The following is a 23,496-nucleotide window of genomic DNA, read 5'->3' as shown; positions in this document are numbered from 1 at the left end:
CAAGGGCTAAATATTAGATCACCGTGTCCCCTTCTTTTCTGTAGTTCCAGGGTTCACCCTCACTTTAAACTGGCAGTAACTGCAGGGGAAAGACAGTAAGGAGGAGAGACATTAATTTAGAAGAGCCTGCCGGGCACGGGGTCCCAACAAGAAAGCACAGGAGTGCGAGAGCGAAGAACCTCTCTTTCCTATTCCACAATGATCACTAGGGATGGGGGCCATGAAGGGAATAGAGGGGGCAGTATTGAGCATCATGGCGTCAAATTTTAGGTATTTAGGGGGGAAAAAAAGCACAGGAACAACACAGTGATCCACAAAGCCTGAGCTGGGAGCCCAGGCTCCCTATGCTGTGAGTGGGGAGAGAGAGGCACCTTAGGCTGAGATCCACAAAAGCCAGCACGCTAGGCAGGGAGCTGCCCTGGGAGATACGTAGGAGAGGGGTGTGTCCTAAGCTCGGACCCTCTCTTCAGACAGGTGCCTAACTCCCGGCTTCAGGGAGGTGCCTCTCGCTGCTTGTGGATCCATGCACGGGAACCAGCGCCTGGAGTCCGATAGCTTAGATGCCTCAGGTGTTTCTTGCAGGAACGAGTTAGTGGACTGCCTCGCTCCACACAAAATAGTCAGCAGGTTGGTTTATAACTCCTGGTCCAGTAGCTGGAGCACTTTGCTGGGATGTAGGAGACCCAGGTTCAACTCCCCCCCTCTCTACCAGAGGGGGAGAAAGATTTAAACAGGGGTTCTCCTACACCTCTCAGGAGAGTCCTCCTATGACTGGGCTATTCTGATGTGGGGCTCCTTCAGCCTCTAATGAAAGAGTGATTGGAGCAAGGGGACCGGACTGAGGGTCTCCCAACTCCCAGGTGGATGTCCAGACCACTGGTCTGCAGCATCTCTCTGTAGCTCAATGACGAGTTAAGTATTTATCCACATTGGGACAGAAAATGATTTTGCACTGAATGGGACCTACTCCCCTCTGAGCACACCTATCAGGTCTGGCTCAGCACAATGTAGGCAGCCGAATGCCATACCTATCTTCCCCTGGTTCGTTAACCGCTATGGGACTTACGTGGGAGATAGGCGTCTGGGCACCTCGAGGAAAGCAGCAATGTACACACCCAGAGGCAGAACCACAGGCCTGTAGGGAACTTGAAAATCTAGGTGCGGAGTGAATTTAGGTTCCTACCGGGTTTGGTAGGAGTCCCATGGATTGCAGCAGAGCCATAACTTGGACGTAAAGGCCTCAGTATCTTTGCGGATCTGGGCCAGAGCTCCCCTACTTCTTTGGTCCCCAATGCCCACTGGCAGGTCATGTGCAAAGTCAGCAGTTTTGAAAGCGGGGCACTTCCACATTAACTGAGAAGAGGCCTCATTAGGCCTGATTCTTCACACCCTTGCACAAGGTGCAATGGGCTGCCAAATCAGCATTTCTGGCCTGGAGGCATTTTACACCTGATTTGCACAGATGTAAGTGACAATTGAAGGTGCATGGCACGTGAGAATCAGGCCCCACATCTATAACGGCTGGATTGTCACAGCAATGAGCCCACAGACCCCTGGCAACAGGCAAAGGCTTGTAAAATCGCCCCTTTGAAGCCTGGTGCGCTCTGGCCTCTTAAAAACAATATGGGGCAAGCTGCAGGTGCACAAATCCCCTCCCCACCAAATGGCTTATTTGGGGATCAGCCTCTGCTCTCCATGTGTCCCTTTGAAAATTAAAACCAGGAGATTGCTGCCAAGCAGTCATACTTTCCAGTTTAGCTTTTAATTGCTGGGTGGAGCAGGAAGGTGACGATTCCAGTTTACAGAGTAGCAGCCGTGTTAGTCTGTATCCGCAAAAAGAAAAGGAGGACTTGTGGCACCTTAGAGACTAACAAATTTATTTGAGCATAAGCTTTCATGAGCTACAGCTCACTTCATCGGATGCATGCAGTGGAAAATACAGTGGGGAGATTTATATACACAGAGAACATGAAACAATGGGTGTTACCATACACACTGTAACAAGAGTGATCAGGTAAGGTGAGCTATTATCAGCAGGAGAGCTGGGGGGAAAAAACCTTTGTAGTGATAATCAAGGTGGGCCATTTCCAGCAGTTGACAAGAACATATGAGGAACAGTGCGGGGGAGGGAGGGAATAAACAAGGGGAAATAGTTTTACTTTGTGTAATGACCCATCCACTCCCAGCCTTTATTCAAGCCTAAGTTAATTGTATCCAGTGTGCAAATTAATTCCAATGCAGCAGTCTCTCATTGGAGTCTGTTTTTGAATTTTTGTTGTTGAAGAATTGCCACTTTTAGGTCTGTAATCGAATGACCAAAGAGACTGAAGTGTTCTCCAACTGGTTTTTGAATGTTTTAATTCTTGACGTCTGATTCCAGTTTAGGGAGTTGTCGGTAAGGAGTGAGAGCGTCCTGGGTGTAATGTGGGTGGGGATGCTGCTGCTGTGCCCAACGCCAGAGGTGCCATTTCAGCTGTGTAAGCAAATCTTTCTGCCCACTCATTCCTCCAGCGGAGGAAGCAGGATGGGAGGCAGGTAGCCAAGAATAGGGCAACATGCAAAGCGAGAGCCAGCCCAGAGGTACAGCTGGGAGAGCGATTTATTTTTTGATGCAGACATTTTAGTATTCCGGGCACAACACTAAATTAACTAAGCCGCTGCCAGATGAACTAGAACAGATCCTGAGCTGCAAACACAAACCTGCCCTGAAATCACCCTCTTGAGGCAAAGGATTCAGCAAAGCAAATGGCTTTTAAACAGCCTCCTGAAGGCCAATGGACACACAGGCTCTGTTGGACCAAGAGGGGAAGCAAGCACCAGAGGCGAGGGCTCTCGCCTGAGAGCACCCAGCCAACAGACATTCAAGTCCAGGGACTGTAAGAGCGCATCTGTTGATCTCTAGTGCTGTGCTGGTGCCTACGGAGAGCTGTGACCCAAAGCAGGGAAAGCTGTATGATTTAAAGGGGACACATGGAGAGCAGAATGCTGGAATAATAAAGGCAAGAGGCTGCCCCCAGATAAGCCATTTTAAGGGGTGTGTTTTTGTGCACAAGCAACTTGCCCCAAATTACTCCTCCTTATGCGTTATGCATGTTCAAATCCCACAGTGCTTACTCTTACACACTTACTGCGGAAGTGAAGAAACAGATTGATAGAGCCAGAAGAGTTCCCAGAAGTCACCTACTACAGGACAGGCCTAACAAAGAAAATAACAGAATGCCACTAGCCGTCACCTTCAGCCCCCAGCTAAAACCCCTCCAACGCATTATTAGGAATCTACAACCTATCCTGAAGGATGACCCAACACTCTCACAAATCTTGGGAGACAGGCCAGTCCTTGCCTACAGACAGCCCCCCAACCTGAAGCAAATACTCACCAGCAACCACATACCACACAACAGAACCACTAACCCAGGGACCTATCCTTGCAACAAAGCCCGTTGCCAACTGTGCCCACATATCTATTCAGGGGACACCATCACAGGGCCTAATCACATCAGCCACATTATCAGAGGCTCGTTCACCTGCACATCCACCAATGTGATATATGCCATCATGTGCCAGCAGTGCCCCTCTGCCATGTACATTGGTCAAACTGGACGGTCTCTACGTAAAAGAATAAATGGACACAAATCAGATGTCAAGAATTATAACATTCATAAACCAGTCGGAGAACACTTCAATCTCTCTGGTCACTCGATCTCAGACCTAAAGGTTGCAATATTAAAACAAAAAAACTTCAAATCCAGACTCCAGCGAGAGACTGTTGAATTGGAATTCATTTGCAAATTGGATACAATCAACTCAGGCTTGAATAGAGACTGGGAGTGGCTAAGTCATTATGCAAGGTAACCTATTTCCCCTTGTTTTTTCCTACCCCCTCACCTCCCAGACGTTCCTGTTAAACCCTGGATTTGTGCTGGAAACGGCCCACTTTGATTATCATACACATTGTAAGGAGAGTGGTCACTTTAGATAAGCTATTACCAGCAGGAGAGTGGGGTGGGAGGAGGTATTTTTTCATGCTTTGTGTGTATATAAAAAGATCTTCTACACTTTCCACAGTATGCATCCGATGAAGTGAGCTGTAGCTCACGAAAGCTCATGCTCAAATAAATTGGTTAGTCTCTAAGGTGCCACAAGTCCTCCTTTTCTTTTTGCGGATACAGACTAACATGGCTGTTACTCTGAAACCAGTCCTGGATCAGCGGAGCCAGTCATGAGCAGTAGGGAGTGCAGGACAGGAAGCTATATCACTGGAAGTATTAGTAATGCTTGTGTGGAGGTCACCCACCTGTTGAACCAGCACCTCTTCCCCATGGACATTCCTCTCATGAGTGAGGTCCTTTTGGGATGGGACACAGGAGCTACAAACAGAGGGGCTGGTTTCACAGCAGCTTAGCAAACTGGTTCTGCGTTATGGCAGCGGCTGTCTTGTGCTGCAGAATCTAAGCTTTCCTTTAAAGCCCAAATTAGGGTCCCGATTGTCAGAGCTGCTGAACATCCACCCCTGCTGCTGACTTCATTTGGAACTGAAAGTCTCAGCAGCGTTGAAAGCCCGGTCTTAAGGCCCAGATTCTCGAAGGGATTTAGGTACTTTAATCAGTAGGACTTAGGTGCGTACGGGCTCGTCTTCACGTAGAGCACTACAGCGGTGCAGCAACGCGGGTGCAGTAGTGTTACTGCAGCACTTAGGGGAAGTCACTCCTATGCTGACAGGACAGCTTCTCCCATGGGCGTAGTTAATCCACCTCCCCGAGGGGCAAGAGCTATGTCGATAGGAGACGCTCGCTCATCCACACAGGGGGTTAGGTCCGTATAACTACGACGCTCAGGGGTGTGGATTTTTCACACTCCTGAGCGACACAGTTATACTGATATAGGTTTGTAGTGTAGACCTGGCCTAAGTATCTTTGAGGATCTGGGCCCAAGTATCTTGTGTTTAGTTTTTCCTCTGTTACAATTTAACTAGCATTACAAGAGGCAGCATGCCCTATCCCCTACAGTTGTGAAGACAGCCTTCAAAATATGAACCAAAATTGTTAAACATAGGGAAGTCTGCTTGAGTGTGCAGACAGCCTGAAACAGCACCTCAGGAACGTGCAAACTGCCCTTGTTCATTATATAAGGGGTTGTTAACTCTGAGTTCTAGTGATGGCGGATTAAACTACTGCATTGCCACTCAAAGCGTGGAAGAAAGTCCAGAGGCAGTTATATGAGGAAAATCTACCTACAGGATTCTTGCTAAAGGGGTAGAGCTTGTTTTGTGAGCACACCTTGGAATAATACCACTGATTTCTTCCTTCTCCCACCTTACCCCCCAATTCGATCCCTGTTTACAAGCGTTCCAAACTCTTTTACTCAAGCACATGGGTTTGATCTGGTGGCAAGAGCACAAGACGAGGATCCAGGAATCCCCAGTGGCTGATCCCAGTGCTGACACTGACTCACTCTCTGACCTTGGACAAATCATTCACTTCTCTGTGGTGCTCATAGTTATTGAGTTTATTACTCACCTGGGAATATTGTGAGGGTTAGTTAAGTGCTTTGAAGATGAAACACACTAAGTCCCATATGTTAAAGAAGGTGGAGTTCAAGGTTCCATTCCCTGTTTTCATGATCTGTTTCCACTCAAGTATTGGAGAAGCTGCTCTCAAACATGGCAAGGAGCTAAAGGAAAATCTGGACCAGTCATTTGTAAATCAAAGAGTTCATACCAGTGGACAGTGTTTCAATAGTAACAGCTGCAATAATGCAGTGCTTCACTGGCATCTGACATTAAAGCAGTCCCAAGATCATTCAAAACAAGCTGTGGTGGGTGGGTGCACATACAAAGTGCTGCTCCATCTGATGGATCAGTGGCCCTGTGTTTACCTTCATGCTCTCAATAAGTCAGTGCAAACAGCTGTCATGACAGAGTGGCTGAAGACACTCCAGACAGTTTCTGTCTACACTACTTTTATTGCAATAGTGTAGAGACAGCACTAGCATTTTTACGGCAGGCGGTCTAACACACCCCAGAGCGAACGCAGATAGCCTAGTGGTAAGAATGCCAGTAAATACCAGAGTCCTGTTTACACTAGAACTTCCACAATTACTACCACCAGGGAAGCAACACCAGTGGAAGATTCCAGACCCAATGCTAGTGTAGGAAAGTCCACTGGAGTCCTGATTCTCCTTGGTCACTGGTTTTACCACGAGTGACTTCCAGCGGAGCTGTTCCTGATTTGCACCGGTATGAGAGGCAAATCGGAGCCAGGCTATTTTAGGAAGAGATAAACACACATACAAGAGAAATAGTAACGTTTTTATAAAAATGCAGCCCTCACTTGTCAACATTTACGTTAGGTTCAGTTTGGCTGTGTTAGCATTAAAACCCAAGGCAGCCATGTGTCATTTCAAGCCAGAGATGAAGCTTGTGTAACATGCATTCCACACTGGTTATTTCACGAACAACATCTGTAAGCTAAGTTTCAGAGTAGAAGCCGTGTTAGTCTGTATCTGCAAAAAGAAGAGGAGTACTTGTGGCACCTTAGAGACTAACAAATTTATTTGAGCATAAGCTTTCCAGCTCACTTCATCGGATGCATGCAGTAGAAAATACAGTGGGGAGATTTTATATACACAGAGAACATGAAACAATGGGTTCCCCCCTCATCCCCCCGCTGGTAATAGCTCACCTTACCTGATCACTCTTGTTACAATGTGTATGGTAACACCCATTGTTTCATGTTCTCTGTGTATATAAAATCTCCCCACTGTATTTTCTACTGCATGCATCCGATGAAGTGAGCTGTAGCTCAAGAAAGCTTATGCTCAAATAAATTTGTCAGTCTCTAAGGTGCCACAAGTCCTCCTTTTCTATCTGTAAGCTAAGGATCCCTTGTATGTTTGGTGCAGAAGAAGAGGGGCAGATGATTAGGTTTTCTATGCTGGGGCCTTTACTGTGCAAAGACTTACAGGAGTGCTTCACTTTATGCACTCTGAGTCTGTCCGGGTGATATCAGTGGGTGGGAGTACTCACATGCATGCTTAACTTTAAACACTGTGTTTAACTTTTGACCCTGTGGCTCAAAGGAGAAAAGACCCCCAGGCTAGGCTACCCTGGAAACTTTTGTTGTTAGTGATGTGATTTTTTTTTTTTTTTTTAAAAAAGAAGTTTCAGCAGAGGCGAAAACCCTAGTGTGAACAAGTATCGCTCCACCAGGAAACCTTTTCCAGTGTGTAGGCCTTTCAGGGAGTATCTGAGGATTAAGAAATGTCTAGAAACTGGTTTCAGAGTAGCAGCCCTGTTAGTCTGTATCCACAAAAAGAACAGGAGTACTTGCGGCACCTTACAGACTAACATTTATGAGAGCAGCCTCTCACAGTTTGTATGGTAACTTCCAACTTATCTGTGTGTATGTGTGTGTATATATATATATATATATATATATCTATCTTACTAAGTGTTCCATTCTATGCATCCGATGAATGCTGCTCACAAAAACTTATGCTCTAATAAATTTGTTAGTCTCAAAAGTGCCACAAGTCCTCCTGTTCTTTTTACAGAAACTGGTGTTATTTTTTAAAAGAAGAAAGTCTCAGCTAAGCTAGGGTTTCTCCCCCATCTTATTCTCATTCTCTGTCCCCACCTCAGACGCAATTCACTCCTTGCTTTCAAAGAGAATGACACAATGCAGGCATGTCAACAGACGCGGAAGGAAAACCTATGCAAACGCAGGCTGGTGTTGAAAACTTCGGTTACAACGTAGGGATGCGCCAGCGATCAGCGGCCCTGCAGGGGATCATTCGCGGGCCTCTTTACCCCACGTGAAAGGACAGCTCGAGCTCGCGCCAGCAAACAGAACAACACTGATCGTGCCGCTCCGAATTGTGCAGCTCTTTTTGACACAGACCCTCGCACCATGGGACAGCGTCAGGCAAGCCGGCGCAGCCAGCTTCCCCACTCTCCGTCCACCGCCCAGGCTCCGGAACCCCCCTACTCTGCCGGGACGAGGCGCACGCCGACTTAACCCCCCGGAGCCCGGCCGCGCTCCTGCCGCTCGGGTGCGGGGGCAAAGGGGGCTGTTCGCTGGCCCGCAGCCCGGCGAGCTCCAGGGCAGAAGGAGCGTTACAAGGAAAGGAACTCGCTCCGCATCCCCGAAGATGGAGGACGAGCGGGACCCCTGCCTCCCCCGCACCCAGAGCCGGCGGCCGGCTCTTGACTTACTGCGCCTGGGCGCCTTTGCAAGCGGCGGCTCCCTCTCGCTCCGCTTGGTGAACGTGCACACGGGTGCTCACGGAGCCACCCGCCGAGGCGCCGGACAAAGGCTTCCCAGGGCGTCTTCCTTTCTTCCGAGCCTCATGCTCCCCGTTTTCACCGCGGGGCTAGCAGCGCCGGCTTTGCTCGCTTTCGGTCTTACTCATTTCCTGGATGTCAGCGTTACTCCGCGAAACGCTTCCCTCCATCTAAGAACAAGCCACCGGGCTCCACTTTCTGCCTCCTGGGACCTTCTTAAGGAGGACGGTCAGAAAAAGGGGGGTGGGGGAGAAGCCTCATGAGGCAGCTCCTAGATGTCCTGTGCAACAAAGACCGCCGCGACGGGTCCAAGCCGTTGAGAGCCGTGTAAACCCGAGCCGCTTGCTGAAGCGGCGTGCCACAAAATCCGGAGGTTCCCGGGCGGAGGGAAGTCGCCCTTAAACCCTGCCTGTTGCGCAATACATGATTACAGGGCTAAGCAGCAACTTTCCCGGGTTTGTTGCTTGCAGCTTGTTGTAATGAAGCGAGATTTCCATCCAACGGGCTTCTCCATTGTCGCCACTTCGGTCCCCCAGAAGCGGCCCGCTGCAACCCTCGGCCCTTCTCTGCCCACGCGGGGAACGTGCAAAGTTATTGGTAACCTCTCCCCCAGCTTCCCCCATGCGTCCTGCACATGGCTTTGCAGTGAGGGGCTTTTCCCTACCACAAAGGCAGGGAGGCGCATTTGTTTTACTTTTCACGTGAGTACTGTTGTAGCTGGGGCACCTACAGCAGTTGTGGCCAGCTGAGGACTGAAAAGAAAGTTAAAACCTGAGGATAAAACAATCTAATTAACGCTTAGTTCCCCCCTCCCCCGGGAAAGGCTGCACAAACATCAGCTCATTAATTCTCCACAAAGCCCTTGTCAGGGAGAGAAATCGTTATTATCCTCACAGTACAGGAAGGGCAGAAAAAGTTTAAGTGACTTGCCCACAGTTACATAGCGGAAATCAGTGGCAGAGCTGGGGTTAGAATTAAGGTATTGTTGACTCCCAGCCCTGTCCTCCTTCCACAATTAAAATGCTGCTCCCCAATTAAAGGTCTAATTGACAATTAACAATTACAAGCTAAACAGCTATCACCTCCCAAATGAAACACAGGAAAAATGTGATTTTCTGGAGCTGCATAACATCTGAACTCAGTGGGACAAGCAGGATTGCCTTATTTCTGATTCTGATGGGTCAGCAGGACATTTAAAGCAGGGCTGAAATCCCTTTGGGGTCCATGCAATGTCATCTTGTCACAGCATGGTGACAATTGCATTGTAATATGGTAACCCACTGGCAAAGCATCCTGTTACCCTTTCCCAAGGGGCTTGTCTACACATAGAACTGCCTACTACTGCTCCTAGAATTGCTTTTTCAGCTCATGTGGTCACTATTCAGTAGTGTGGATGGTGCCAGGTTAGAAACCTGTTTATCACCCATGCATCCACTGAAGTGAGCTGTAGCTCATGAAAGCTTATGCTCAAATAAATTGGTTAGTCTCTAAGGTGGCACAAGTCCTCCTTTTCTTTTATCACCCATGTTTGGTATTGCACCTAGGGTGACCAGATAGCAAGTGTGAAAAATGAGGATGGGGTTGGGGGGGGGTAATAGGAGCCCATACAAAAAAAAGGCCCAAATATCGGGACTGTCCCTATAAAATCAGGACATCTGGTCCACCCTAATTGCACCAGAACTATGCAATGTCAAAAACGACACAATACAAATGTGATAGGACACCTTTGTCTTGAAGCCTTCTGTTTGATAAGTGTTGACCTGGGATGTTGTGTCAGTCTGTTATTTAAATTGCCTGACTTTTGTTAGATTAGGTAACCACATTAACCTTACTGACAGGCTTTGTGTATGTGGTTGTCTGACTCCGCTGGGGCTTATTGGCAATTTGTGTGTTGTTCCTACAATCCTTTCTTATTATATGGTAATTTGTGACAATTATTTATTTGTAACAACAGACACTGGAATCTCACCACTGCTACTTTGCAACATTCAGCCTGTCTTAGTGCATCCTTTATTTCCCTGGGTCTTGTCAAATGGGCTTTTGTCACCTTTTGTTAAGGAGCAAGTTACTCTCTCCCCATTTCTTTCTCCTCCTAGTTTTCAGATGATTTCTCCAAATCTGTATGCACCCAGTTGACAGCTATTTTACTTGGGTCTGAGTTGACCCTTTTTTATGTTTGTTTTCATACTGCCCCAGAGGGGCACAAGACACCCTAGAGACAATTGGAAAATGACAGTTCTTCTCCGAGGAGAACATAAGAATGGCTATACAGGGTCAGACCAAATGTCCAATTAGCCCAGTATCCTGTCTTCTGACAGTGGCCAATGCCAGGTGCTTCAGAAGGAATGAGCTGCTGCTGGCAAACAGAGTCTCGGGGCATCGTCCCTGCCCATCCTGCTAATCCCCATTGATGGACCCCTCCTTCATGAATTTATCTAGTTCTTTCTTGAACCTTGCTATAGTCTTGGCCTTCACAACATCCTCTGGCAAAGAGTTCCACAGGAGACTGTGCGTTGTGTGAAGAAATACTTCCTTTTGTTTGTTTTAAACCTGCTGCCTGTTAATTTCATTTGGTGACCCCTAGTTCTTGTGTTAGGAGAAGAAGTAAATAACACTTCTTACTTTCTCCACACCAGTCATGATTTTATAGACTTCTATCATAGTTAGTTGTGTCTTTTCCAAACTGAAAAGTCGCAGTCTTATTAATCTCTCCTCATATGGAAGCTGTTCCATCCCCTTATCATTTTTGTTGCCCTTTTCTGTACCTTTTCCAATTCCAAAATATCTTTCTTGATGTAGGGCAACCAGATCTGCACGCAGTATTCAAGAAGTGGGCGTACCATGGATTTATATAGAGGCAATCTGATATTTTCTGTCTTATTATCTATCCCTTTCCTAATGATTCCCAACATTCTAATAGTTTTTCTGGGTGCTGCTGCACATTGAGTGGATGTTTTCAGAGAACTATCCACAATCACTCCAAGATCTCTTTCTTGAATGGTAACAGCCATGATTGTTATGTGTAGTTGGGATTATGTTTTCCAATGTGCATTATTTTGCATTTATCAACTTTGAATTTCATCTGCCGTTTTGCTGCCAAGTCACCCAGTTTTGTGAGATCCCTTTGTAACTCTTCACAGCGTGCTTTGGACTTAACTATCTGGAGTAGCTTTATATCATCATCAGAAAATTTTGCCACCTCACTGGTTTCAGAGTAACAGCCGTGTTAGTCTGTATTCGCAAAAAGAAAAGGAGTACTTGTGGCACTCTCCTTAGAGTGATCACTTTACATAAGCTATTATCAGCAGGAGAGTGGGGTGGGGGGGAGAAAACCTTTTGTAGTGATAAAACACACATTTTTTCATGATTTGTGTGTATAAAAACATCTTCTGTATTTTCCACAGTATGCATCCGATGAAGTGAGCTGTAGCTCATGAAAGCTTATGCTCAAATAAATTGGTTAGTCTCTAAGGTGCCACAAGTACTCTTTTTCATTTTTGCCACCTCACTGTTTACCCCTTTTTCCAAATCATTTATGAATATATTAAACAGTATTGGTCACAGTATAGACCCCTGGGGGACACCACTATTTACCTCTCTCCATTCTGAAAACTGATGGTTTATTCCTACCCTTTGTTTCCTATCTTTTAACCAGTTACTGATCTACAAGAGGACTTTCCCTCGTATCCCATGACAGCTTACTTTGTTTACGAGCCTTTGGTGAGGGACCTTGTCAAAGGCTTTCTGAAAATCTAAGTACACTATATCCACCGGATCACCCTTGTCCACATGCTTGTTGACCTCCTCCAAGATTTCTAGTAGATTGGTTAGGCATGATTTCTCTTTACAAAAAACATGTTGACTCTTCTCCAACAAACTGTGTTCATCTGTGTGTCTGATAATTCTGTTCTTTGCTATAGTTTCAATCAATTTGTCCGGTACTGCTGGGATCACCTCTGAAGTCTTTTTAAAAAATTGGCGTCACATTAGCTCTCCTCCAGTCATCTGGGACAGAAGCTGATTTAAATGATAGGTTACATATCACAGTTAATAGTTTTGCAATTTCACATTTGAGTTCCTTCAGAACTCTTGGGTGAATCCCATCTAGTCCTGGTGACTTATTACTGTTTAATATATCAGTTTGTTCCAAAACCTCCTCTAATGACGCCTCAATCTGGGACAGTTCCTCAGATTTATCACCTAAAAAGAATGGCTCAGGATGGAGAATCTCCCTCACATCCTCAGCTGTGAAGATGGATGCAAAGCATTCATTTAGTTTCTCCGCAAGGGCCTTACCCCCCTTGAGTGCTCCTTTAGCATCTCAATCGCCCAGTGGCTCCACTGGTTGTTGAGCAGGCTTCCTGCTTCTGATGGACTTAAACATTTTTTTGCTGTTACTTTTTGAGTCTTTGGCTAGCTCTTCTTCGAATTCTTTTTTGGCCTTTCTAATTATATATTTACACTTCACTTGCCAGAGTTTATGCTCCTTTCTGTTTTCCTCACTAGGATTTACCTTCCACTTTTTAAAGGATGCCTTTTTGCCTCTCAGTGCTTCTTTGACTTTGTTGTTTAGCCACAGAGGCACTTTTTTGGTCCTCTTGCAATGTTTTTTAATTTGGGGAGCTTGAAACATCCTTCACTCGTACTAAAATCAAATATTGCAACAAATCAGTGCTCACTTAGGGCTCTATAGTTGTCACCATGCTGCACACCGGGGCCATTGGGAACTTCATGGCAACAGCAGAGATAGGACCCAGATCGTTCTGCTCCACAAACACTGGTATCTATCACCTATCATTAGCTGTCAGTAGCATGGAGCCTATGACAAGCCGTTGATCAGTTCTGATTCTATCCAGTACAGAGCCGTGGAGGACATGGAGATTATATGCCCCCCCCCCCCAAAAAGAATCAATACAAGTTACAGTAATTATGAATTAAAGGCATCTGCAAAATTCTGTTAAGAATAGAATCATATTAACCTAACAACATATTAGCTCTCAAACTTTTTCAGAGCAAGACCCGCAATGCAGTAGATTATCTCCTGGACGCATCTTCCATCCCATCCATGATCCTCCATCTCTGCCAGTTGTGGTGGCATAAGATCTCTAGGGAAAGTCATATTTGGAAAGTATTAATTTATTTGGATCTGTCTTTTTATGCAATTTACAAGCTCGAAACAAGGAGAAAAGCCAGTAACGTGTCCACTAAGCTGTAGTCCGTGGGCCATGATTTAAGATAATTTAGTAAGGTATTAATTTTAATGTCACAAAGGACCAAATTCCGCCACCCCTACTCACGATGGTAGTACCTTAGTCTGTGAGCAGCCCTGCTGAAGTCAATAGGACTGCAGCACCTAGCACAGTGGGGTCCTAGTCCATGACCCTAGATGCTACTGCAATACAAGTAATAATAATTGAGTAAGGGTAGCAGAACCTGCTCCAGGATTGGACTGTGAGACAGGTTTCCCATTTGCTTTCAGTCACCTTAGAAGGTGGAGGGATTCCTTTTGATGATTCCCGGCATTGCTTCTAATCCTTTGTAAAATTAATATTGCACTATGTTTCTGTAAGCAATTCAAAACAAAACAAACAACAAAAGAACATATAAATAATTACACAGGCTTTGAAAACAGAAATTAGGGACACAATAGGGAAGTCAAATGTCAGGCCATGCGTCAGTGGAACAGATCCTGTGATAGCCCCCTAGCTATCTGACTCACAAAGAGAATGAAACATATGGTTGCTTTTCTGGTGCACAAACAGGGATTCAGATTAACAACAAAGAAAGCAGGAGCGATAATCCTGCTAGATCCAGGCCTCGCTGAGTCCTGAATGCTATAGTGCATTCTGGCTGTGAAAGGATAGAACAGGGTGCAGCAGGATGGTATTTTCCCAGAAACAACCCAGAGGGACCTGAAAGCGCACGTCAAATATCCTATGCCTTTGCCCCTATGTATGTGTGCCCCCCAAGCATCCTGCATCACCCACTTACCTCTGGCGTCCCAATGCTCCCACTCAGCAATGAGTTGTTCAGAGGACAGCAGCACAAGAAGAAGGGGGGAAGGAAGGGGGGAGTTCCATCAACCAGTGAATCTTTCACAGCTACAGGCCAGTGTTCAAATAAACCTGCAGAGAGACAGTCGCCTTCTGGCTTCAAGCTGGCCACATGGTGTCCTTATCTTCCCCCTCACACCTGACCTTCTAATCATCTTAGAACTTTGCAGTTATATGGCCTTTCTGGGGTGTTAAAAGAGGAGGGTTATTTTATAGGGCCCCCCAGGGGGCTCAAGTGTCAAGCAGTGAAACATGTCAGGCTAAGTTACAGCTACCAAAGGATTTGGTGGGAGTGAGTTATGAGGCAAAGGAGTAAATTATGCGTGGAAGTCAGAGCCTGTGGCAATGGCTCCTGCTGCTGGTAGAGAAGGGTTGCTATGGGGAGAAGTGGGGGGAAATTATTCTCATTGGTCAGAGCCTGGTAAAAGTAGAAATAATTGAAACCAACTCATCTTACAGAGTAACAGCCGTGTTAGTCTGTATTCGCAAAAAGAAAAGGAGTACTTGTGGTACCTTAGAGACTAACCAATTTATTTGAGCATAAGCTTTCGTGAGCTACAGCTCACTTCATCGGATGCATCAAAAAAGCTTATGCTCAAATAAATTGGTTAGTCTCTAAGGTGCCACAAGTACTCCTTTTCTTTCAACTCATCTTAGATACCCCCAAATGTTCCTGAACTGGGAGACCAACCAGGGAACAAAAGCAGTGACAGGAGGACCTAGGGGGAATCAAAATGGGCGGCTTGGTGGGCAGGTAATGGAGGGAGCGAATCAAGATACTGGAATACAGCAAAAAATAAAGTAAAGCAGGTGTCTGCATGTTAACATGAGATTTCCCTCACAGCAATCTGGTGAGTGGCCAATAAGGTGGCGCTTGATCGGAGTTGTGACAAAGGGTTTTGAAGATCTGGCCCTAGGTACAAACGGAACAAAGGAATGGAAATCTCAGAGGCCAGCACTGCTACAGGGACAAAGTCAAGGATGTTTTGTTGCTCCAGAGGCAGAATCTTGCAGTCCATTGGGGGGATGCTAATAAATGATAGGTTGAGTTTGGTGTCAAGATTGTAGATTTAACCGTAGGACATGATTTTCATAGTTATTTACATGGATTTTAAGAAAACCAAACAAAGTAGGTCATTGTATACGTAGCTTAGAATAGCACTTAGCACCCTTAACTCTTAGCTACTAGCTCACCAAAACCTTTATTGGGGAATTTTTATTATAAAAGAGGGACACCGACTGGCAGACCTACTAGGTAGTTTATGATTTGACTGTATGAAAATGGTAATGGGATATGGTACCTCTTCTCACCTCTAGGTTACTGGCTCAATTCCAGTCCAAGACAAAAGTGATCATAGGTTGTTACCATTTGATATCTGTTCTGTGTCTTGTGTGCAAGTGAGTAGGAAGGTTCGGTCCAATTTCTAATGGACAAGCGCTCATATCACTATTTAATTTGGGAATAACAAACAGAATTGACAAAAAAATCAAACACAACAAGAAATACAGTATATCATAGATAATAAGGCTTCGTAAGACTAGATTTTAATTGGTAAATGTCAGTAAGTGTTGATATCACTGTACACTGATAAATGGATGAAAAAACATTTCCATGAATAATAATCAAAATTTACAAATAGGCAAAGTAAGAAAATTACTGCTTGAGAACTTATTAGAGTTTGATTTAAAGATATTTACTTTGTGTATGTTGATATGTGATGTTAACAGTTGAACAGTTATAAACTTTAACTTTTTGAATCTCAGTGTCTACTGTCAGTAAGTTATTGTCTGACACCTACAAAATTTCCCACAGGTGCTGAAATTTAAATAGATAAAAATTCAAAACATTCTTTACAATGAACATTGATTTTATCTGTCAAAATAACAACAAGAATAAAAATAAAATTCTGCCATGCCTACAAATAATCAAGCAATCAGAGAACCCACAACATTTACCAATGACTAGACACAAATCAGACTTACTTTTACTGACAACATCCTGCTCTTTTTAGCACTGCAAAACTGACACAACTATGGGAGAGCAAGCTGGATTCTATTCTGCCCTGTACAGAGAAGGTTAAGGGGTGGCTTGATCACAGTCTATAAGTATCCACATGGGGAACAAATATTTAATAATGAGCTCTACAATCTAGAAGAGAAATTTATAAAACAATCCTTTGGTTGGAAGCTGAAGCTAAACAAATTCAAACCGTAAATAAGGTGTAAATATTTCATAGTGAGGGTGACTAACCATTAGAACCTTAGGAACACGGTGGATTCACTGGATGTTTTTCTAAAAGATCGACTCTAGGAATTATTTTGGGGGAAGTTCTCTGGCCTGTGTTATACAAGAAGTCAGACTAGATGATCACAGTGGTCCTTTCTGGCCTTGGAATCTATGAACAAACCAATTTCAGTAATATTCTACTTACAGAATCCTTATTAGTACTGGTGATGGTGTATGAGGCTGATAGAACACAGCTGGATTTCCACATCCCAGGGGAATGTTCAGTGCCAGCCATTAGAAAAATGAGATTTTGATTTGTAGTCTTAGCAAATTTCAGGCCAAATCCTGCTCTCTCAACTCACATAAATCATCCTGTTAATTCCCTGTCAATCTATTTGTAAGAGTAAAGACAGCAGAATGTGAACCCACATATGGAACCTCAATCACACTTGCATATTAATTAGACTATTATATATCAAATATTTATTAATTCATTTTTGTAATAAGCTTTGGAAATGTAAAAGGCTGTAAGGCCTGAGTATTATTAATTGCTATTATGGTGGTAGCCACCACATCATTTTGGTAGTACAGTGCCACCTAGTGATTTTCTTTCCTACAATGCAAAGGTATAAAAGAACACATAAAAACCTCTCTCTGTTTTCTGTTATTTCTTCTTCTTATCCTTATTTATTTTATCACGCCCAAAGGAGTGATATGCACTTTACAGCAAATACATAGTCATAGTCCCTGTCCCAAAGAGCTTACAATCTTCTGGGTGATGTTATGATGAGATTTTACTGCACCTTTATATCTCTGCAGAGGCCCATAAATCCTTCCCTGTCTGAATAATGGCTTATCACTTTTATGTCACTACAATTTAAAGTACACATTAAGTTACTGCCTTAGAGCTGTGACCTCAAATAAGTCACTAAGCAAATATTTCTATTGTAGTCACCAACCATCGCCTGCACACACACATGGAGATCACTGTCCTAGATTTCTCTTTTAAGCTAGTTGAAATAGCTGATTCTGCCACCTGACTATAAACTATTCATGTCAACTGAGCCAAACCAGCATTGTTACAAGAGGAAACAAATAATAACACCTTAAATGAAATAAAACATCTTGAATCAAGTTCATTCCTGTTTGGAATGGAATCCCACCATGATTGCACCTGGCATCTTATGTTTGTGTTCACATGGTTCAGAGAATTTTGGCTCTCACCATCATCTATAATTTCAGAGGGACATAAATGGAGGAAACTAATAATAGCTCAGTTTAAAACTAGATTGAGAGGGTGTGATGCTGGTAGACCAGGTGCGAGCTCATGCCAAGGCCCCTAGGTCTCTCTGAACACTGACAAATGCATAGCTGTAAACCAGTCTGACTCACCTGTGTGTTAGCATTGTTAAAATTGATGTTAATTGTTCAATGTGTTCAATGTTCAGACATGATGAAATGCTTGTAGGATGCTGCATGTATTGATGACACTTATAGCAGCTGTAGCCCATGGTATAAGGTTATATTGCATGTTTGCATTGTGAACCTCTGTAACTGTGTAGCTCACCAAACGGGAAAGAAGCATTAATTAATGTAAAGTGCTGGGCATGCACACAAGAAGACCCAATGAAACCAAATGAGCCACTGTGAAACATCAAAGGACAGAAGGACTTTGTTGATTGCTGCCCCCCCTTCTACATACACCCGTGAAGAGGAGACAGGCATGCACACTTGTTTCATCAGTTTGAACTCTGGGGGAAGGAACTGTAACTCTATGCTGCTTGGAATTTGGCAAGGGCAATATTTCCAAGCATAAGCAAGGGATCCCCAATCTGCTTAGCTTGGGTTAGCTCTAAAGGACATAGAAAGCTTGCATACCACAGCAGCGTCTATTACTTTTTGAAACCTAAGACTGTAACTCAGTTGGGTGTGTATGTTTATCTGCTTTAACCTTGTAAATAACTCTCATTTCTTTTTCCTAGTTAATAAATCTTTAGTTAGTTTATTACAGAACTGGCTACAAGCATTGTCTTTGGTGAGAGATCTAGAGAGGACAACTCACCCAGTGTAAGCGACTAGTTCATTGGGACTGGAAGTAACTTGGACATTATTGTGATTTTTGGTGTAAGAGACCCTCTATTGCAAAGACAAGTTTGCCTGGGTGGCAAGATAGATCAGAGTGCCCAAGAGGACTGTCTGTGACTCCATGTTAAAGCTGTTATAATACTTGAGGAGCTCACACTTGTTACTTGGTGGATGAAATCTAATTATAGAGTCACACAACCAGTTTGGGGTTTGTATCCTGTTTCTTAACAGTTTGCCCTGAGATTGGCACTCATGGTTGTGAGCCACATTAGACAGCTTGACAAGGAGATTCTACTTCATGGCCAAATTCTCTCTAGGTTCTCGTCTGGCCCCCATCACCATAGTATCTGAGCACCTCATAAATGTTAATGAATTTATTGTCCTAACACCCCTGGGAGAGAGAGAACTCTTGTTATCTCTCTTGTACAAACAGGGAATTGAGGCATAGAGAGATTAAGTGATTTATCCAAGGTCACAGGAAGTCTGATAAAGAGCCAAGAATCGAGCCCAGATGTCATGACTTCCAGCCCAATTCCTTTCTATGGGCTTGTCTTCACGGCAGAATTAACATGAGTTGGGGGAAAGACAGGAGTTACAGATCAAGTCCTGTCCACACACAAAACCCCTTACTCCAAGTGTGGTGGCTCTTTAAACTAGAATTGGCTGACCTGTCAGGGGGTATAGGTTACAGCTTGAGTTAGCATGACTCGTCACCTGCAAACAGTCACTCTGTGCAGATTGAGTGAGGCCACTCTTACCTGTGCTAGGCCAGCTCAAGAGGAGATAACTCCAGCTAACTCTGCAGTGAAGTCATAGCTTATATTGCTAACTTCAGTGGGTTGCAAATCATCAAGAACTTGGTCACTATGGGCAACTGCAAGTTCACTGGAATTCCTCAATATGTGGGGATCCTCTTTTAACACAATTACCTTTGTTGGGTTCCTTCTCTAAATATAAATCCTCGAACACACAAAGATAATCCTGGGGACAATATTGCCTTCCATTACTAGTTTCCACTTCAGCCCTAAAGGCTCTCCTTTTCAGCCATGTTAGCAAAGAGCAAGACAAACATCAGCAACAGGCATGTATATATGAATAAGACTAATATAATTCTAGGGTGTATTAACGGGAGGGTTGTATGTAAGACACAGGAGGTAGTTGTCCCACTTTACTCAGCACTGGTGAGGTCCCAGCTGTGTCCAGGTTTGGTTAGCACACTTTAAGAAAAATGTGGACAAAGTGGTGAGAGTCCAGAGGAGAGCAACAAAAATAATAAAAGTTTTAGAAATCCGGACCTATGAGGACAGGTTAAAAAATTGGGCATGTTTAATCTTGAGAAAAGAAGATTGAGGGAGTACCTGATAATCTACGTATTTGAAAACTGTTATAAAGAGGACAATAAGCAATTGTTTTCCATGCCCCCAAAGGGTAAGCCAAGAAGTAATTGCTTTAGTTTGCAGCAAGGGGGGTTTAGGTCAGATGTTAAGAAAACCTTTCTATCTAAAGGATATTTAAGGGCTGCAACACATTACCTAGGGATGTTGTGGAATCCCCGTCACTGGTGGCATAGGTGCTGACTCCATGGGTGCTCTGGGGCTGGAGCACCCATGGGGAAAAAATGGTGGGTGCTGAGCACCCACCGGCAGCCTCCATACCAGAACCTCCCCCCAGTGCCTCCTGCCTGCAGCAGGCCCTGCAGATCAGCGCTTACCCCTCCCCCCCAGCGCCTATTGCCTGCCATGGATCATCTGTTTTGTGGCATCAGGAGGTGCTGGGGGCGGGAGGGAGAGGGAAGGGGGTGGAACTAGGCGGGGCAGGAAGAGATGGGGTGGAGCAAGGGTGGGAAGAAGCAGGGGTGGGGCCTTCGAGGAAGGGGTGGAGTGGGGGCAAGGCCTGGGCAGAAGTGGGGGGGAGCACCATCCCCCCCCAGCAGATTAGAAACTCGGTGCCTATGATTGGTGGCTTTTAAGAACCGGTTAGACAAACATCTGTCAGGGATGGTGTAGGTATACTTCATCCTGCCTTGGTGTCGGGGATGGATTAGATGACCTCTTGAGGTTCCTTCCAGCAATGTGCCCTTGTTGCCAAGAAGGTCAATGGCATATTGGGCTGTATTAGTAGTGGCATTGCCAGCAGATCGAGGGAAATGATTATTCCCCTCTATTTGGCACTGGTGAGGCCACACCTGGAGTACTGTGTCCAGTTTTGGTCCTACCACTACAGAAGGGATGTGGACAAACTGGAGGGAGTCCAGCGGGGGAAAACAAAAATGATTAGGGGGCTGGGGCACATGACTTACTAGGAGAGGCAGAGGGAACTGGGGTTATTTAGTCTGCAGAAGAGAAGAGTGAGGGGGAATTTTATAGTGACCTTCAATTACCTGAAGGGGGGTTCCGAAGAGGATGGAGCTAGGCTGTTCTCAGTGGCGGCAGATGACAGAACAAGAAGCAATGGTCTCAAGTTGCAGTGGGGGAGGTCTAGGTTGGAGATTAGGAAACTATTTCACTAGGAGGGTGGTGAAGCACTGGAATGGGTTACCTTGGGAGGTGGTAGAATCTCCATCCTTAGAGGTTTTTAAGGCCCAGCTTGACAAAGCCTTGGCTGGAATGATTTAGTTGTTGTTGGTTCTGCTTTGAGCAGGAGGTTGGACTAGACGACCTCCTGAGATCTCTTCCAACCCTAATATTCTATGATTCTATGATGTAGGCAGGTATTGTTAGCCCCATTTTACAGTTGGGAAAACTGATGCTCAGAGAGATTATGGCCAACTTTTTAAAACTTGGAGACGGAAAGGTAGGCATCAAAATCTATATTAAGGCCCTGAAATAAGTTGCCACTTTTTAAAGGTGCTGAGCATCTGCATTAAATTCCCTGGAGCCAAAAGTTAAATTCTCTGCAGGCCCAATCTAGCCCATCATCCTTCTGAGGCAGATGGTAGATGTGTGTGGCTCTTCCAGATGAGAACTTAAAACCTGTTATCTGTCTACTCTGGAAAATGTTTAATAATATTAATAAAAGATAGTACCTCATCCATCTTGTCTCTCTAATAATCCCCAGGCATTTTGTTTGAGTAGGAGTTTGTCTCAGCGTCATTGACCAAAATTCCCCTTGGCTACACTGATGGGCTATAAGCTGGATGGTTAGCCCCTCCCCAGTGGCTGCATTTCAGTGGCATGGTATATAGCTTGTAATAATGTTCTGGGATCCTTTGCTGGAAACACTGTAACAGAAAGAGATGTGAAGGAAGAGGGATGGGATGGAGTAGGAGATAATCAAAGCTGCCTTTCCCCAAGTTGGGGGGATCCCTTAGGTCCTCAGTGACAATGCTCTGGGTTTGACAAATGCTGCAACCATGCAGTACCACCATTATCCAAAGCCATCTAAGGGGAGGAGATGTTGTTTCCCCGATTTACACCTGAGGAGCTGGGAGTTGGGGAGGCAGCAGCCAGGAGACTATCCTCTACACAGGCATGTTAGGAGGTGAGGGGAATCGGCTGTGTGTGGGGACCCTGGCTCAAAGGAGGGCAGGCATGGCCCCTGAGCAAGGGCAATGAGGGTGTCAGGTCCTGCCCTATCTAACATGTTATTGCCCAGTCGGTGTGCTTCTTCCTGTTTCCTTGCCACCTGTGACCCCCCCCCCGAGTCCCACCCCCTGTCTTCCCCACCTCCTGCCCTAATGATCCACCAATCACATTTCATTCCTCACCCCAACCTCCCTCCCTCCCGCTCAACCAACCTCCCAGCTGCCCCACCTCATCCCCTGCCCTGCCCCATCCCAACCCCCCTGCCCTAGTGACCCCCCGCAGGCCCACCTCATCCCCTGCCCTGCTCCATCCCCACCCCCTGCCCTAGTGACCCTGCACTGGCCCATCTCATCCCCCGCCCTGCCCCATCCCAACCCCCTGCCCTAGTGACCCCCGCTGCCCCACCTCATCCCCCACCCTGCTCCATCCCCACCCCCTGCCCTAGTGACCCCTGCTGGCCCACCTCACCCCCCGCCCTGCCCCACACCACCCCCTGCCCTAGTGACCCCCGCTGCCCCACCTCATCCCCCGCCCTGCTCCATCCCCACCCCCTGCCCTAGTGACCCCCGCTGCCCCACCTCATCCCCCACCCTGCTCCATCCCCACCCCCTGCCCTAGTGACCCCTGCTGGCCCACCTCACCCCCCGCCCTGCCCCACACCACCCCCTGCCCCAGCAGAGAGCAGAGGGGGCGGGGAGCCGGTTGCTAGGAGACGGGAGGGGCGGCCCGTGTACACAGCCGCGTCCCGGTAGCCGGAGCCGCCGAAACCCGCCCCCTCCGGCCCCCCCGCGGGGACCCGCCGACCCCCCCCGGGCCAGCGCCGGGCCAGAGCCCCCCCCCGCTCCGCGGCAAGATGAGCGAGGTGAGCAGCCCCTCCCCCGCCAGGCCGGCCCCCTCCTCCCCCCATGGTACCGCTCCCCCCGCCCAGCCCCCCCCCGCTCGCCCCTCTCCTCCGCCGAGCCCCCCCGCTCCCCTCGCGAGCCTCTCCCCGCCCAGCCCCCCCGCTGCACCCCCCCGCGCCCCTCTCCCCTGCTCAGCCCCCCCCGCTCCCTCCGCGCGCCCGCCCTACACCCCCTGCGCGCCTCTCCCCTGCCCAGCCCCTCCCGCTCCCCCCGCGCGCCCCTCTCCCCTGCCCAGCCGCCCCCTGCGCCCCTCTCCCCTCCCCAACCCCCCCTGCACAACGCTGCGCCCCTTTTCCCTGCCCAGCCCCCCCGCTGCACACCCCCGCGCCCCTCTCCCCCGCTCCACCCGCGCGCACCCCCCGCGCGCACCCCTTACACCCCCCCGCGCCCCTCTCCCCTGCCCAGCCCCTCCCGCTCCCCCCGC

The 23,496-nt window shown here is 46.6% G+C and overlaps 1 protein-coding gene across 1 annotated transcript in view; it reads right to left on the bottom strand.

Moving 5' to 3' along the window:
* ITPRIP (inositol 1,4,5-trisphosphate receptor interacting protein) overlaps nucleotides 1-8,514 on the bottom strand; it is a 30,202-nt gene extending 21,688 nt beyond the window's left edge. The window contains exon 1 of the mRNA XM_077823216.1: nucleotides 8,213-8,514. The gene's annotated coding sequence lies outside the window, so the exon portion shown is untranslated. The remainder of the gene's footprint in view (nucleotides 1-8,212) is intronic.
* Between the last annotated feature and the right edge of the window lie 14,982 nt (nucleotides 8,515-23,496).

Source organism: Eretmochelys imbricata, chromosome 7 (genome assembly GCF_965152235.1).
Source record: "Eretmochelys imbricata isolate rEreImb1 chromosome 7, rEreImb1.hap1, whole genome shotgun sequence".
In the NCBI taxonomy this organism is placed as follows: Eukaryota; Metazoa; Chordata; order Testudines; family Cheloniidae; genus Eretmochelys; species Eretmochelys imbricata.
This window is presented reverse-complemented; position numbering and strand designations above follow the sequence as displayed.